We start from the raw sequence: 18563 nt of genomic DNA, 5'->3' as shown, positions 1-18563 counted from the left end.
GGGTAACTGAGCAGCTACTTAAATAGCTCCAGCGATGTTTGGAGAAGGTTGTTCCCTGGCACTGCCTAGAGCCTGAGAATAAACATCTTGCCACAGGTGACCACCTGATCTGTGCATATGGGCCTAAAAAAAGCCAGTTTGTTAAGTTTAAACACCTCAAAATAAGGCTGAGCAGACACCAGACGCCAATAGCTGTGCCTGCTCCAGCACTCAGCTTAGTGCAAGATATAAAAAGCAGCATTGTACAGGGGCTTTGTAGTGGTGGAGTGCACGGTTGGGGCTCCTGTGGTGTTGCAGGGTGACCACATAATGCTCAGTCAGTCTGCAGGGCACTGCTGAGGTGACTGCGGGGCTTTAAATATAGGCATTAAATACCACATTGACAGAACGATGCAGAAGTGGTGAGGCCCATGAGGGGAGGGATGGAGAAACCCAGTGGCTTATTTTAATTAATGTTTTTTGCAAATACAGTGAATGTCTGCTTGGCAAACTGTGCTTGCAGGAGCATGGCCTCACTCTGTGCACTGGCTGAACCTGGGGGCTTGTAGGGACAGCCCTGTCCTGCTCCAGGCTGCTGGCTCAGCCCAGGCCCAGGGGAGCACACATGTACAGCAGGGCCATATGGCTGCATGAGGCCATGTGGCTGTATGAGGCCTGAGCACCCAAGCATGCTTTCTGTGTCCAGCTGGAGCTTCTCCCCACCTGAAGCACAGGCTGGTAGCAGCAACAGGGATCAACTGCCTGCACTCCCTTCCCTGAGCTCTAGCAGGATCCTGATGGCCAGTGCAGGGGCACAGCAAGATGTGATGCCTAAACCCTCCCTGTGGGCACAGAGCAGGCTTGGCCCGCGTGCTTAGCTTGCCCACCATGCCTTTGTTAAAGGCTGCCCAACTGTTTGAAACAGCCGGTGATAGAGGGGATGGTGCTGAGACTGTTCAGCATCTGTGAGAGTTGAAAAGTTCATGGTGACAGCTGAGATAAAGGCAGTGTTGCTCCACACCCTGCCCTGCAGCACCCAGCCCTGTACAGCCCTGCAGCCTCACCCCTCTGCCAGGCCTCTGACTTAAAATTCACAGCTATGTATAAAGTTGGTGTGTAATTATTGCTTGTTAGGACAGGAAAGTAGAGTACGTCCAGAAATAAGCTTGTGCTTTTCTGAATTAACCTTGAATTAACCCTGTGGCTTTTGGAGCATCCAGAGAAATGTCTGAATGCTGCCTGCCCACCCCGAGGCAGCACACGGGCTCTGCTGCTTCCTCCTTCCGACAGGATGTGCCAGTGCCACGGCCCTCCTCACCCACCGCAAAGAGCTGCTTCCTCCTCACATTTCCTCCTCTCAGCGCTTCTCGTTGCTCCCCCCTGGTATCGTTCCAGTTATCTCTAACTTCAGCCTCGGTTTGCAGGTAGCAATTAATGGTCTTAGAGAAGTGCAGGGCTGGGGATTGTGCCTGGGTCACTTCTAGATTCTGGCATAGCATGGTGGACTTAAAACTGTTCTGCAGGGAACTTAGGGACAACCAGCCCTGAGTCAAAAACTCAGCTGAAGACCTCTGTTAGCTGGCACCCAGCAAAGCCTGGGGCAAGGCAGGCTGGGTTTTGATGGTCTGTGGGATAGGGAACACTGCAGGCGCTTTGCAAAACCCCACAGGAGGAGCAAGCAGCAGGGATGTGAGTATGGGAGAGGAATGAAGAGACATGATGGATACCGAGGAGCAATGCGTCCTGGCCACCTCGGGGCCTGAGCCTGTGTGTGGGTGCCTGTAATGCAGCAGTGCTCATAAATGCATGAAGAAGCTGTAGGAACTCCCACCTCTGTTTTTTGGGGAATGGATAGTCAACCAGCTTTAGTTTCAGGTATTCCGGGTTGTGGTTCCAGCTACCTGGGATCTCTGAAAGCCAGGGCAAAGAGAGACCCTTCATTACGGGATATCTTGCTGAGGATTCTTCCTGCCCAGGGAAGGACTGCTGGGGCTCTGCTGTTGGGTACCCCTGGCTGTAGGCTCACAGGGAGAAACAAAAGGTGTAACCCTCACAGGGATGGCGACTCACTGTGCTATTCAGACTGGGGGCTGAACTCGCCGATAATCTAGCTATATTTATTGCCTTGCATCAAGTTCTTAGAATTACAAATTAAAATATACTCTGGAAAAAACTTTCTGGTACGAAAGATTTTAAGAGCGATTGCAAATTGCAGTTGAAGTAGCCTAGGAAAGAAACAGAGATGGGAATGAAAGAAAATACTGCAAACATAAAAATGATAGAATCTTATTATGAAACTATGGAAATAAAAGTGAGTTTTAGGGCAGCAAGGAATACAATCTGAGGAGACAGAAGATAGGCACATGTTGTCTGAATGACGAGAGTTTATCAGGGCCTTCAGTCAGCACAGACCTTGTGTACAGATGGACTGCAGTACTGTGAGTGGTCTGGGATGGATTCAGATCAGTGCAGAGTTTTCCTGGTAACTTCCAAACAATCAATTTTACCCTTGAATAGCGATCAGTGGATTTCCAAGGTGATGTATAAAGAAACAATTATTAATACTTAAAATATTGTTGCTTTCTTCTTGCACTGCAGATGGTTTCAAAGGAGCTTTGTGTAACGTTGCGCCATGCAGGAGAACTGTGTGGCTGTCATCAGCTAAAATCAGTGCCATTAGAGGGCAGCTGGATCTCTAATTATAACTTCATAAAACTATAATGAAAAACATGTCGATTGCCAAAACAGAGTGACATTCAGTGGACACGCAGCAGCGAGCCCCCTGTGCTAACACAGTCATTACCCCAGTACACCATTTAGCAGAACATCTTTTTTGCTGCTATTCCTGAGAGCAGAGGCCAGTGCAGTCAGTATGAAAGCAGATCTGTCTCTCTTCTTGTTGACAGAGGCTCTCACATCCGTCAGTGTTCGTGATCTCTCAGAGCAGTGGCTCTAAATATCCACAACCAATGCCACATCCCTCTTTGAGGAGTGTTTGAAGCACTTGTCCAGACTTTTCTATAAGGGGCAACAATTATCAGGGAAACGGCAACACAGAATTAGGAAAAACAACCCACGGTAGAAAGAGTAAAAAAGAAAAATCTTCATCTGCATGCAACAGATTGTCTTGCCCTTAGCCCTTAATGCCTTCTACACAATGTTTCCATGGGCAGAAGGGCAGGACTCCCGGCCATGTTTCATTGCCCATGCACTTCTTGTAAGCTTAGTCTCAGGGATACAATTGTGGCCATCTCAGTGGCAACAGGCCCAAATAGTGGTGAACTGGATCTCTGTAACAAGCAGCTTCTCAGCTCTTTGAGTCTTGCCTGAAGACACGCAGTGCTGCCTGATCCTCACTGAGTTCCTGCTAGAGATCAGCCTTCTTTTTCTTTCCTGGTTCTCTGTAATTGCAGAGCACAGGTGGCAACTGGGATCCAAGATTGCTGCTCCAATTCCCTGTGCTGGAGATGTGCAGGCAGTAGCAGGGCTGCATGTACCAACTCTTGCAGGGAAGTTCCTTAGTGACTCAGTCATGGTGCAGCTGAATGTGACCTGAGTGCTGGGCTGAACTGCATGCCCAAAGCTCTTATGACCACAAAGTGCTTTCCACATTACTGTCCTGGATGCTGCTGGACCTAAAGCAACGGCAGGTGAGTAGGGCACTCAGCAGCTTCTTAAAAGCAATGCTTGATGGACTGATGGAACAGACCATGTTGCATCAAACCAAGCTCCTGTGAGTCCAGACTTCATTTTCCTAACCTGGCTGCGGGCAGATATCTACAGACAGTAATATAAGGGCAAATACATCTTCTGATCTCCCCAAGTAATCCCTCTGCTTTTAATATTTCTGTTCAGGGTATTCTGATGAGCTAGTTGTAGCCTGCTTGGTGATTCTCACTGTCTGTTCTTCACATCTTTGTTCATTCTCCCCTTGAGTCCCTGGGAAACTGCTGTGTTCAGCAGGGTTAGAACTGCTGTGTGAGGAATGAGCTCCTCTGATTTGCTTTCAGGATCCTTGATTCTCTCTAGGCACCTTTCCCCACACTCTGCAACACTTACCCTTAGCAGGCTTTGGTAATCCTCTCCCCACTCCACCCTTTGCTGCCCTGGCTGAGAGGTCGCAGCTGGCACGGACTCCCCACACAGAAGCTATTGTATTGCTCTGTTACTCAGCTTTTCTTGGTCCTTTTGCATTTCTTCATAGTCAGATCTTATTATTGCAATATGCTGCAGTAAGTGCTAATTGCCTTTAAAGCATTGGGCTGTGGCTGTTCTGATCCAGGAGCTGTCAGAGGTCCGGCTTAGCATTTTCCCTCAAGGGTAAGCAGCATCCAAAAGTCAGACAGAATGGTTTCAGCATCACTCATCTCAATTTAATTTACAGTCAGATGTAAATCAGCACTTTATTCCCATACACTAAAAAAAGCTCCTTGATCTCTGTACTGGATAAGGCTGTTTGCAGCCAGTCTTACACTAGTCACTACAAACTCCTTTTGCACCAAAGCAGTGTAACTGACTCTGTGACCTCTAAGTATGTTAGATCCCACCAGGAAACTGTTCTCCTGTAACTTCAGCAGCAATAGAAAGCTAACTTTGGGCTCTGCTAGTATACGTGATTGCGTTGTTAGTTCATTTCCTTCTCACCCTGTAAGCTGCATCGACACATGAAATATAAAGCGAAGAAAAAAGATTAGGATAGCATCTTTTTAAGAAATGATGAGCAAGCATCTTGACTTAGATGAAGACAGGAAGTTTTGTGGTTAGGCACCCACTTAGGAGCTGCAGGACTCGGCTTGCTTCCAGAAATGAACAGATCTTTTGTATGACCTTTGAGCCCCAGCTTCCTCATTCAGGAATTCTGTAAAATAATTCAAGTGATTCATATTTCCTAAGCTGATTTCTCTCTTCCTCCTGTAATCATTTTAGCTGAGTAGGCTTGTTCTTCCCTTCTTGCAACAATTAGATTTAAATATGAGTCAGCGTGGAAGAATTCAGTAGCACAGGATGCACAAGCTGTTACTGAACATGCGTGCAGAATTGCAGGTTCACTGTGGTAGTACAGTGCTGTTCACATACAAGATCGGCTTCATTCTTCTCAGCTGGCACAGATCTGTTCATCTTGAAAAAGGTGGGAACTCAGAGACAACCACTGGGACGAGTTTTGTTTTCTTTCCTCTTGGGGAGGGATACACAAAGCTGCTGTGATGTAGTGACTGGCATTCGGCTTCTGTTGTGTTACAGCTGCTTTCTGAGGATCAACCACGTGAAGAAGAGTGAATAACGTGCCTCTAACACATCTCTGGACCTCTCATTTCTTCTCAGGAAACTTAATTACTAACACACACAGATGATAACCCCTGTTGCATTTCTCCCTGACGTATTCACTGAAGGATATGATTCAGAGATGGCCTCTTGTTGCGGACAAGATGGCATTTTTAGCTTTCACAACCACCAGTCCAGGGTAATATTTGGCACATACATTGTGTCCCAGCAAAAAGCCCTTGCTACCTCACACCAGAGTATACCCCGTTCTTCCCCTTCACCCAGTGTGCCCATTTCTCACCATGCTTTGCAGGGCAGGGCAGTTGCTGACGATGACTTTGGGTCCTGCTGGGACTGATGAGTCCCTAAGCAGCTGTTGGCACCATATATTCAATCCTTCCACAGCAGCATGTTGGGTTAGTGACAGAAGAGATAAATTAATAAAGCCGTAAGTCTGCAGGCCCTGAGTTCAACCACTGAAGATGCCCACTTTCAGTAGCTCAGTCTGGCTGCTCTTTTAAGGACCCAAAGATCCAGGCTGTGTTAGTTACTTTGCAGAAAACAAACAAACAAACCAAAAATTCCCTAGCTTGTGCTATGAGATGGATAGTCCTGAAAGGGTCAGTGGGGTGAGGCAGCATGACTCTGTCCTAGCACACCCGAGCGTGCTTGTTGGTAGCGCACACAGTCACGCTCTGCCTGCTGAGCCCACAGCTGCTCACGTGCCAGCTGCGTAGGCTGTCGCTCCTTCTGGCCATGGGAGAAGCATGGGTGTCTCTGTGAGACAGCTGCCAGGCATGAGGGCAGACCTCATGTGAGTGCTTCATCTCATGGCCAGGGACCGTTCTGTTCCCAGGTAGGAGGCACTGATTGCAGCTGGTGTTTCCTGTGACATTGTGACTGTCTTCTCAGGAGCGTGCTGTAGATCTTCATGCAACATGGGACAACAAATAGGAAATCAGAAGGTCAGCGAGGCACATTTGGCGATTGTCACTAAACTGTTTTTGGGAAGCAGTTTTGGTCCAGCACTGACCCCCTGTACTTTGGAGTCATTCTTTGCAGCTAGGCAGAGCGCAGGTAGAGCAGGTAGTGCATATATTGTCTATGTCCCTTTGGCATTCCGCAGCTGAAACTCACATCAAATGGGGAAACAGAGACTCACGGGAAAGTAACAGGGCAGAAAGCAGCAGGAGGGCTCAGGCTTGGATCCTGGCAGAGCTTTGACTTGGAATTTAGCAGATTCCATACTTTACATGTTGGAGAACTTCAGCTTTTCACACTTTATGAATACTGGTCAGTGATCTTGATCTATCCCATTTTGGCCATCGTATTTCCTCTGTCATATTCAGTTTCCATTATGGAAAATCAAACGTCTGATTTTTCTGCCTTTCCTCTCTCATAAGTAGGTGACAAGGTCAGCTTCTGAGAGGTGCTGTGATGATGATGTTGGAAAGAGCTGTGAAGCACCCTGTCTAGCAAAGTCTCAAACATCACCGTGCAGAGCACTGTAAAGCCTTTGAAAATTAAAATAACAAGGTGGACCCTTATTTGTTGTTACTATGTGAGATTCAGAATCTCTGCTGAGCAGCATTTTCATCCAAATATCCCTCACCAGCCGCAGTCCTTTATTCATACAAGGCAAGGGTTCCTCTCCCATTCCTGGACTCCTTCACCTCAGTATCACCAGAATTTCTTCAGCACAATAGTTAACAGCTCACACATTCCTGCCACACCTTTCCAGCACACTCATCTGCATTCCTTGCTCAGCTCCAAGACATGCCCTGTCCATGTAGCTGCACTCTTGGAGCTCACGTTTGCTGTCTTGCTTGCTCCTGTGGCACCAAGCAGTCCTACAGAGTGCTTCTGAGTCACAGAAATGATGGATTTAGACCACAGTCTTGAAAGCCAGGTGATCCTGTTCTTCCAAGAGCAGCTTGAGGGTACATTATCCTGTCCCCTACACAGTAACTTAAGTGTCTTACAACTCATTTAAAGAAAATAATATGCTGGAAATGTCCGATCTGTAAAACCTCCGGACCTTACTACACATGTAACATACGTTAATGTTCTTCCCTTAATGCATTTGTATCTTAGATCTGCGACCACAGGTTTCTTCCACTCTTTCTTTTCTCTGTTTATAAAGATTTTTCTACCATCTCCTGTGTTAACTGCCTCCAGTTTCCAAATGTGTTCATGTTTCAAACTCCCAGAGTTTCTCTGGCAGACAGCTCTGTCTTCAAGACAGTCCTGGGCAGACTGGATGGAACAAAGCCTGAGGCCACGGCACCTCACTGTGCTTTGAGGCCGGATCTGGGCACACACAGGCCGCCCAAAAAGTTATTTCCCCTTTCCCACTTCTCCCTTTCCTGGTGCAGCAGGGCAAATCCAAACCTCAGAGCTGTGTAACTCCCACCGGCGCTTAATTTGTAGTCTAGAGAAAAAAATCTCAAGCCTCTTATTTTCATACAAGTGGGAACCGGTACTGGCTGGCAACTGGCTGGCCTTGGTCAAGGGCAAAGGAAATTGTTAATCTATCACTACCTTGAAACACAAATCTGTTTGCTTCTCACTGGAGCAAGGGAAAGATCTGAGTCCTTGACTAATAGTAAAACACACAGCTCAGGATGCTTTCATTTCCCCTTCTTCTGTTCTAGTCTCAGATTTAGTGCTTTACTTTTTAGTTTAATCCTTTATTTTTAAGGTTTACCTGGCATCAATTGCTTTTCAAAACAGTTTATTCTGTTCATTAAATAGAATAATTAGCCAATGGCAAAGCACTTACATTGTAATTAAAACAATATTCTGTTCTGGAAAAGATCTAAGAAGTGATACCTCAGAAGGGGCTTGTTATATTTGTATGGTAGGGATGTACCTGAGCTCTGGTGGGACAAGGCAGCCCACTGGTCATCCTTGCTTCCTTCCAGTCGCCTTCCTGACACGTGGGTCCTGCAGGTCAGTAGAGAGGAGAATCGTGGCAGATAATGCATATATTTTGGGAACCCGATTATAATAAGTAAATAAAAATCCACAGAGTGACAAAATCAAGTAACGAATCAGTGAAGTGAAGATCACAGAACCGTAGAATCACCGGGGTTGGAAAAGACCTCCAAGCTCACCCATCCGACCAGCCCTTACCACCAGTGTTTCCCCACTGAACTGTGTCCCTCAGCACCTCAGCTGAACTCTCCTCCAGCACCTCCAGGGACAGTGACTGCACCACTCCCCGGGCAGCCCTCCCCTGTGTCTGGCCAAAGATACGGTGGCACTGAAGGAGCGCTGGTAAATGTGCACAGCAGGTACTCTGCAACCCTCCCAGAAGGAAGAGGAGGGTTTGGGGAATGATCTGTGGTGGGAGATGGCTTTTCTCCAGGACAGATCACAATCCGTGCCTGCTTTGAGGCTGTGGGCTTCTCTTGCTAATTCACTGTAACGCTGTTTTGACTTAGGAGACTGGCACACCTTTGACAGATCTCTGATTACAGCAGGCACTTTTCTGACTGCGCACTAGTGCAAGGCTTTCTTGCTTTTTATTTCCTACACTGAGTTTTGCAGTCTTATGTCCATACTGTATCAACATACACAAAACTGAACTTCAAAAGTGCCTAGGCTGTTTTCATTAAATGCAATCCATCCTTCAGGTATTTTTGCTAGCAGCAGTCCCCAGAATGCAGTCCCTAATATGGGAACGTGTTCCTCACTGATGTGCCAACCACAAGTTCATGTCTTTGTCTTACTGAAAATGAAGCCATGATTATTCATGCAGTTCCCAACGAGTCACTCCACACCCTGGAATTTCTTCTGACAGATGTAAAACGCCGTCTGCTGAAGTCCTGCTCCAAAGAGCCTTTTGCGCGACCGGTTTATCGGTGAATGCAAGCAGACTCATGATTTGCAATGCTTCATCACTGTGGCATGTGTAACACTAAACATGATGACTAGGGAAACCAGACCCACCTACTTTTTTCTATAGGCTCACAGCCCCCAGAATCTCCCAGCAGCCACACGGGAGGAGCTCACTCAGCAAAGTGTGTGCACAGGGAGACGCAGTGTGAGCTGTATCGAATCCTGTGGGTCTGAATGTAACTATGCACACAAGAGAGTTGATCAGCTGAGGATGTATGAATTCACCGGCAGGGAAGATGGACAAATGAAAACATGACATGGAGACCAATAACCAACAAAATACTGACCAGTTCTGGCCCTTTTCACTTTCTTGCTTTCTCTTTGCAGTGAAGAATGTGCTTACCTCTGGCCGAACACTCAGCTCTGCTGCAGGTAGTGCATGCTCTCTGCCCTTGCACGTGAGCAGCGGACACAAGTCACTTCCAGCTGAGCTAGAACCGAGCTCTGCTCCCTGCCTGCCCCTCTGACCTCCTTGGAGCTGGAAGTGCTCTCTGCTGCGTGTACCACAAACACCTGAGCACACCTCTCAGTAACGCTTAGAAAGCAGGCATAGGCTGTTCCCCAGAGCTCTGCAGCTTCTTCCTCGAAAGAGGGATCCCCAGGCTGTGCCATAGGGGTTTTCACAGTCATTGCTGCCACAAAGTAAAGATCTTTCAGGGGCTCCAGCCTGGGGTAACCTTCTCTGGAACAAAACCTCCTCCAGCATAATGCAGCAGCCACAAAGGGTACTGACCTGCAGCTGCTCTCCATTACAAAACAGGAACATGGGAACATGCTTTGGTAATGCAGTGGCTAACTGTGAGCTGACAGTAGCGCCAGGAGTGCTGGTGTGGTCAGATGTAAGCACCATCTGGTATGTGCGTGTCACAGGAATGGCACAGGTCTTGGCTGAAGGGAGCTCTGCTGAACAGTGGAGCGCTCACCAGAGGAAAATACCACAGAGAAATCTCTGTTGCCGGACCTGCAGTCAGTGAAAGGACTGATGAGCTTTTGCAGGTGGCTGCCATCATTGCGATGTCGCCCCCTGGTAGTTGGCCATAATGGGAGACTGAGGACACGGCCTCTGCACTGTGAGATTTCCAGCGTGAGATTTCAAGGTGTGATTCTATTTCTTTTTCTACCTCTGGAAATCTGTCATTGCAGAGCAAACCAACTGTGCCAAGAGCTGGGCTAAGCACTCATTTCTAGCAACGACAAAACAAACTATTGATCTGGCTGATTCGGAGCAGCAGCAGCACAGCTTGCTAGAGCTTACAGCTGTGCATTTTGTGTTTCCACGCAGGGGACGTCACCCTTCTTGTAATTCAGGGAATTGCTGTGATAACATTTTGTGCCAAACCAGATCATTTTTGTCAGACTTGATTTGTTTCAGAGAATTAAATTGTCTCTTTCAAGGAAACGTGCAGTTGAAATACAGATCGCTGCATCAGGACCTATGTAAAAGACTGCCAGATTTGTGCAGGTGACTAAATGTATGTTTTGGAGCCATTCAAAACCACGCCACCTTCAAGGCATGCGGGACTTCAGCAGAGCATGCACCATTTCTCTGCCCTGCCACTAAGTCTGCCAAATTCTGACATCTGAGAAGAGCCCATACATTAAAACTGTCATTTTTGTCAGTCTTCTGCCATGTTTCCCAGCTAATTTAATGTTATGCATCTCAAGTAACTGCAGTGGGAACCCGACCAAACCTTTTTGTTTGCCCCCAGATTCTTTGCCTCCCTTTCTAAGCAGGAGGGCTCATTCCCCCTCCCCGTACTGGTCTGCCCTGGGGCTGTTAGAGCCCTGCCCTTGTCATGGGCACAGAGCGCAATGCCACAAGTTTTGCAGGAATACAGAGTCTTTTTCTTCCTCTTCTAAGAAGGATCTGTGCTTGAATAAGCAAACAAAACCGGGACCAGATTTTGCATCCCTCTGGTCCCAGAGCTGTCCTTACTGGAGTCAATAACTCTGCTCATGTGAATATATGATGTGGTATAAGAACCCTCAGCTATTCATTCTTAAAGGAGAAAGGTTATTTTTGCAAGTCACCTATTTCTGAATTTTGCTACATATACAAATTTACTCTATATAATGGATCTATGAATTCTTTGAAATAAATGTGATGAAGGGGAAATGATCGGGTCTTACAGAAGTAGTTCAAAAATGCTCAGGTTTTGTTTATTTTACATGGTTTAATCTTCTCTGGCCATATTTTCACTGACTGCTTTCCACAGTAACCATTCAAAATAACCTTTGTTTGTCAGGATATTCCACATTGCTAGAAGGCACTGAAAATGTCAAACATGGGAACAGAGAACAGATTTTTCTCACTGCTGCAGCCCAGTACAGACCTGCACCACCAGACTTCTTGTATGTCTACTGAGCTCAAAGTCAGCTTGAGTAGTTCACAGCTCAGCACAAGGATATTCTGCAGAGATACAGAAGTATCCCTTGTGAATCCACAGCACACAAGTGGACTGACCTCGCAGAGTTTTCTCACTGTATTTTCAGTACGTGCTTCCTTTGTCTTTCAAAGGCATTGGAAAACACAGTGGTTTGGTTTAAGAGTCTGGTTCAGAGTGAGATAATAATCCACAGCTGTAATGGACGAGCCTCCCCGTGCTGTGCACGTTCTGAATTGTCCTCCCTGGAGTTTCTCCTTACACAGTGAGCTACCTCTGCTCTGCTCCCCATATTTCTCAGTCACTGCAGACAGAGCTGGGTCGGTGAAGTGGTTCTTATGGAAACACACAAGAGCCATTGGAGCAGAAACAACCTTCTCTTCCCTGGGGCTGCACCCAAATGTTTTTATAAATTTTGTTTTTCTGTAGCAGGTTATTTTATTTACTGTGGCTGAAATAATGCCAGTGAAAGACTTCTATTTAAACACGATGTGTTTACACTTTCTGTTTGCTTGTTTGCTGGGGAAGCTTTTTACCCAGCCTCACCGGAGGGAGGAAACTGATGTAAAGAAAATCCAGATACTGTTTAAACTGGAATAAGTTCAGACATGGAGCGGGGGCACACTGTCAGCACACTGCTGCCTGCGCTGAGTCAGAGCCTGAGTGGAGCACAGTGCTGCTTGGCTGCTGGGGTGCACAGCCCTCCCGTTCAGCAGCCCAGGCAGGAGCCACCACAGCTCACTCGTGCAGAAGTGGTGCAGCACGAGTGACCTTCCCGTGCAGCTCCTGGCTTCGTGCCGTCTGCAGCACCCTCTGCACACCAGCAGCAGGGAGCTCTCCCTGTCACATTCTTGGTGGCACATTAGGTATTGGAATTAATATGATGAATTATGTTACTTAATAGGATGACTAGGGAGGCATAATCTTCTCACACAGTGTTGGTGTTTACTGTCAAAGATTCTGCTCCTGAATGCACCTACCCTACGTTCTGCTGAAGGTATCCTTTGAGCATGCAGGAATCTCAGCACCCTGCTCTGTGCTACTACGCTGCAGACAACTGCACTTACACAAGCTTTGCTACTTTTTCAAGGCCAGCTGATGCTTCCCAAACACCCAGTTTTGTAAAGAAAGGATGTATGAGTAGAGGTTAACACCAGCTTCCCACTGTTCTAGGTTGCAGTAGCAATTACTATGTATGGACAGCTCATTCAGCCACATACTGCTCATACATAGATACACACGTTCTCATGGCCCTGAGCAGGGAATGAGGGCCATTGGCCACCCTTGGGCCATCCCTTGGGCCAAGGTCAGCTCACCCGAGGAGCCTTTACTCCTGGTGCAATGGTGGTGTCTCGTAAGACCACTCACTGCCAAGGTCTGCACTGCGTGAGGCATTGTAGGGGTGAAGCACAACGCTCCATTTCCAAGTGGAACAAATATGAGCATCTGCCAAGCTCTGCGTATGTATGAGGTCATTGAGGTTACATTCCTTCAGGTCAGAAAACACAACCAGCATGATCTCACCCTCATGCCAGTTTCTCCACATTGCAGAGTTACCACAAGGCCTGACGACACGCTGCAGCTGCGCCAGGCGGGACGGGACCGTGGGCTTGTCTGCACTGTCAGAAAACAAGCAGCTGGGAACAGGCACGCACAAGCAACCTGCAGGTAAGAATGCAGAACAGTCACTCTGGTTTTTCCATGGCATGAAACAGCTGAGCTCATAGCATGCACCACCCAAACGTCCTTAACTCTCTGCTCTTCACTGCACTTTTACCACGATCATTCATGCTCCTTTGTAAAACCGTGCCTTATTTATCAGAGCTCAGTGACCACATTTCTTTGGTGTCTGCTGCCCAGCTGGAAAAGAGGTGTGCCACTTCAGAGTGTGCAGACCTGAGGAGCACAGAGGGAGATGGGAGCAGCACGGTGGAAGGCAGCTATGCAAAACCCCACAGAGGAATCATATTTTCCAGCTCCTCATTTGTTATCCTATGCAGTAATGTATTAATTCCTTCACTAAGCTCTTTTGATTATTTTTATTACCCTCCCGATGTCACTCTGAATATTACTGCTATCCTTATAAATACACAAACCCCTTCCTGAAGAATTTTATCCATCCAACAACACGCGCTGTGACCTTGATGTCAGTACACTCAATTCATCAGTTGAATTGAAAATAATTGAACTTTGGATGAAAAATCCACTGCGTATCCCTGAGGCTTTTACATTTGGTATGGTTTAAGGTGTAAGTACGTGTGCATAAAATGAATATCATTCTAATGGGTTTTGTATTTTCTTAGATGTTACTTGACAATTTTGGCAATATACCTCCATGCAAAAAACAAAGGTGTGTTTATAAAGGCACATGCCAGGTTAAAGAGACAAATGCTGTATCATACAGAGGTTTACATTAAAAAGAGGAATTACTTGAAGTTGGTTTGGGCAAAGCGTATATCTGCATTTAATTCATGATATGCATGCATAAAGGCCCACACTCCATCTTGCAAACATTGCAAAAGTTTGTCCAGGCAGAAAGAGCCCTGCAGATGCCCAGGCCTGGCCAGGAGCACCCAGCTCTGCCAGCAGCAACCTGGCATGCTGCTGCTGGTGGGGCTCATCTGCACAGTGAGCTGCACAGGTATCCACGGTGCAGCAGATATTGGAGACGCTGCTCTGGGGGAAGCACCTGCAAGGCATCCACTGTACTGTATGGGTCTGCTGGGGGCAGGAGTGGCAGCAGACAAGAGGGCATGCAAAATGGGCCCCAGCTGCAGTGTTTGAAGGCCTGGAAACAGGAATGCATCCATTCTCCTCCACTTTAATACAAAAACTCCTGATCCTCAAGAATACCAGCTGTGAGTTGAAGCTGATGTCAGTGAATAGCAAATATTCCCCTGACATCAATCCGGATCATGTTTCATTGCAGAAGGATTGTCTTCGAATAGACTGCCACTGGTTCTATGTTTAGGACCTATTTTCCATGCTTGCTGATAGTGTTCCAAAGCTACATAACCCCCATGTCCTGGCTGGCTTTGGGCCCAGCCCCGTAAGTCACACTCCTGTGAATAAGCCTTATCCATGAATACAGTGAGTCTCATGTCACGACAAAAAGCTCTAATGAAACGATGTTCTACGAGCACAATGAAAAGCCAATCCAATGAGTACTCAGCTAAGACAGGGATGAATGCACGATAAGCAGCTTTTTTACATTATCGCCAAGCTGCACCACGGATACCTGTGCAGCTCACTGGGCAGATGACCCCCAAAATAACCACGCATGTTGAGTCACCATCGTGAAGAAGCCAATTTCTGAAGATCTACATAAATAATATAGTTATAGTTTTCAATACGTACATCCTGAATAGGGCTCTGGAATTTGGAACCATGAAAATAATTACGGTGATGATAAATTTAAATTGCTATCCAGACGAGAAGCTGAGGAAATCTCTAGAGAGCTCTTTTGGTGGACTTCATAAATCTTAACACCATTTTTAATTAAGTATTAGTTATTTCATAATCCACATTGCTTATTTAGCAACTGCTTCGGTATTGTGCATGTTATCCTGGCAGCATACATTTTTGCCCTAGGCCAGTATCACAAAACTCCATTTGGATCATCTGTCATTCCCAATCTGCCTACGTTGTTATTCTATAGCTGCAGATCTCAAAATGATGAACAATGCTGGATATTCATCAACCTTATTTCAAAAATGGAGTAACTATGATGTAATGAGATTAAGAAATTTGCTCGATGCCATTAAATGAATTAGTAGCCATACAAAGATTAGAAAACATTTCCCTATTCCTGGCACTGCTTGTAATCCACTGGACACAAAGGCCCGAACCACTTCTTACTGCCATTCACTGTTTGAGCAAATTGGTGCACAGAAGGAGGCATTAATTCATTCTTCAGGGCTTTTAAAGAAACTTTTATATGACTAAAAGAGAGCTTCAGATACTTCAAAGAAGAGAGAATGATGGCACTGTCATGGCTCTTCAGGGACCGAAATTCAGTCTGTTAAAGCTCATACAAATTCGAAACAAGGAGAATGGTATTAACGCAGAGCTGGTGCTGTGTGCAGATAGAAGTGTGTGTTTTGGCAGAGCTTGTGAGCTTCAGGAAGCCATTGAAGGGAATAAAATACAAATATGCAGCCATGACATTTTATGACGTTTCCTTTCTTAGGCCTTTTTGGAGGTTATCAAATCCTTGGTGAGTATTTGGCGTATGGTTAAGTAAACTCACGAGGAAAAATGTAAAGGTAGGAAACTGAAGCAACTGATTATACAAATTCTGTAATTTTCATAGTTATCTGCTGGGGACTTCTCAGGTCCTTCGTGTTACCAAAAGTCAAGTTTTGCAGTCAGAACGTACACAGTCTCCTTATGATTTCCATGTGATAGTGCTGTTGTTCCAGATGGATATCAATCCCATTAAGAGCAAGGAAGATCTGAGCTATATTCAGTGGATTTGGAAGTACCACTGACATCAAATTTCTTTGCCTCTGGTGGATTTTTTTAGGCACCCAAACAAGGCGCTATGTTAAATTTTTAAAAAACTCCTATAACATATGAAGGAAAACACTGCTGGATCGGTCTCCTTGTTCTAGAACCTTGGAAAATAAGCTTATATTCTGACACATCATTAATGTCCATCCTTCCAAGATATTCTGGAAATTTCTCCTTGCAGCACAGCATGGAGGAGGCTGAGGATGAGTGGCTGCAGGTTTACACTTTATAAGAGATGCGATGTGAGCTTGTAATTCAGGTTCTGTGTCATCTGTGGGAAAAACCATAGAATGCTCATCTCTACTCGTTGCACACACCCAGATGTGGTATCAGATTCTGATCTCTTTAATCATTAAAACTTTTCGTTATTATTTGAATCATCATGCTGTCTGGAGAGATTTATTGCGGAACAGAATGTTACTATGCTGTGTTCCCATCTCCTTCTGCTCTGCTCTGGTAAATGCCTGAGAGACTGGCTTCGGTTATTACGTGATATTCCATGTAAATCTGACTTCATAAGTAGATGCAGGATTGTCTAGCAGTCATGCTCCTACCACCGGCACTCTGTTATAAAGCCTTTTCTTTTACAGCCAAGTGGGCACCTCTCCTACCCTGGGGACAGACTGAGAGCTGGGGCTGTGCAGCCTGGAGAGGAAAAGGCTCCAGGAGACCTGAGAGCAGTCTGTCAGTTCCTAAAGGAGCGTTAGGAGAAAGGGGATGAACTCGTTAACAGGATCTGTTGTGACAGGACAAAGGGAAATGGTTTTAGACTGAAAAAGGGCAGATTTAGATTGGATATGAGGAAGAAGCTTTTATAATATGGGTGGCGGGGCACTGGCACATGTTGCCCAGAAGGGAGTGGGTACCCCATCCCTGCAGATGGCCAAGGTCAGGCTGGATGGGACTCACTCTGAGCACCTGCTGGAGCTGTGGGTGTCCCCATTCATTGCAGGGGAGTTGAACTAGATGATGTTTAAGTGTCTCTTCCAACTCAAATGATTCTGTGATTAGAGTCAGATAATCCACCCATCCACTATCCAGTACAAAAAAGGTACTTTGACTTTTGTAAAAAGTTTCAGTTGGTGCAGAATGTAAGTTTTGTGTAGCGTGTTTGTGGGAAAGAAAAACAAAAAGGGCCAGGAAACCAGTTGTGGCTCATCAGTGTCCCATATGACACAGCAGCAATACATCTGTCAAAAATTACTCAGAACCTAAATATGTAGAAGTTCCCACACACCTTTATTTATCTAGCCCTAATCTTTGCACTTGAATGTGTGCTTACCAAAGGAAAAGGGGAAGAAAAGGCATTGTGTGTATTTAAGCAAAACGTGAGGGGCACACACATACTGGTCCACCTTTGAACCCACGTATCTCCCGTATTTCAACCCCAAGTATTGGCTGAGCTTGAGATCCAGAGCACAGATACCAGCACACCAAGCAACCAGGACGTCCTGGGGAGTTTGTTTACCTATGGGTCGTCTGCCTTTATTATTGTAGAGTTGCAACTGCTTTAATGTCCACCCTCTAACGGCCCTCTCACCTTAGAAAATCTTTCTACTCCACATGGAACTCCTTACTCCTGTGCTACAGGTATAACATGCAGACATGCACCGTAGGAACTCAGTACTGCCAAATGTTCTATGGCTGTATGGGTTGTTTAAAGTCTCTGTCTGGCTCTTTGGAACCTCTGTACGTTTTCTTTTTTTCTTAGATAACATCCAGTGTTAATGAAAAAACAAAACGATGCCCAGCCATTACTTGTGCTTTTAATAAGGGATAATAGATACATTCTTGCCAGGTAGAAAGATTAGAAAGGCATACAGAGTTTATCAAAGAGATGTCCACGTTTACCACTACTGACATTCATCTTTACTCAAAACGAATTTGAAATGTATGAGGGAATATGCTGCTGAACTCCAGAAAACCATCCACATCGCACTTTTAATTAGGTTAAATGAAACCTGATACAGATTCCCCTTTGTTGTCAGACTGGAATGCTGAAAATGCTGTAATCTACTTATGCATCAAATGGAAAAAGTTTTCTGTTTCTTTAAATTTCATTGCATTACCGTGTGTTAGCTGAATATCCATTGTTTACAAACTGCTTCATGTTCAGACAGAGAAAGAGAAGACACACCATCCCAGTTTATTTATCACAAGGCCAGGATTTAGTTACTGTCCTTTAAACTAAATACCAAAACCAGCTCTACTCCATTTACAACCATCAACATTGGTCATGAAAACTTGAGAAGAAAGTTTCTACCATTATCAGGTCAGACAATATAGACCAAAAGAGGAAAGGATTGCAGCCTCAGCTGGTGATAAGAATACCTCTGTAGATTTTGTAAGTTACAACAGGAGGAGAATTGGGATGATGGGACGTTCACCTCTACATGCTGAGTGGGTGCAGTGCCACATTCCCCTTCACGGGAAACTTTGGAACAAAGAGCAGTTTTATTTCACTCCTGGATTTTGAGTGTGTCGTGTATGACAGAGATGTTCTGAAATACTTGGTTGCTTGTC

The sequence above is a fragment of the Excalfactoria chinensis genome, chromosome 9 (genome assembly GCF_039878825.1).
Source record: "Excalfactoria chinensis isolate bCotChi1 chromosome 9, bCotChi1.hap2, whole genome shotgun sequence".
In the NCBI taxonomy this organism is placed as follows: domain Eukaryota; kingdom Metazoa; phylum Chordata; class Aves; order Galliformes; family Phasianidae; genus Excalfactoria; species Excalfactoria chinensis.
The sequence above is the reverse complement of the archived record's forward strand: the minus strand, read 5'-3'. Positions refer to the sequence as shown.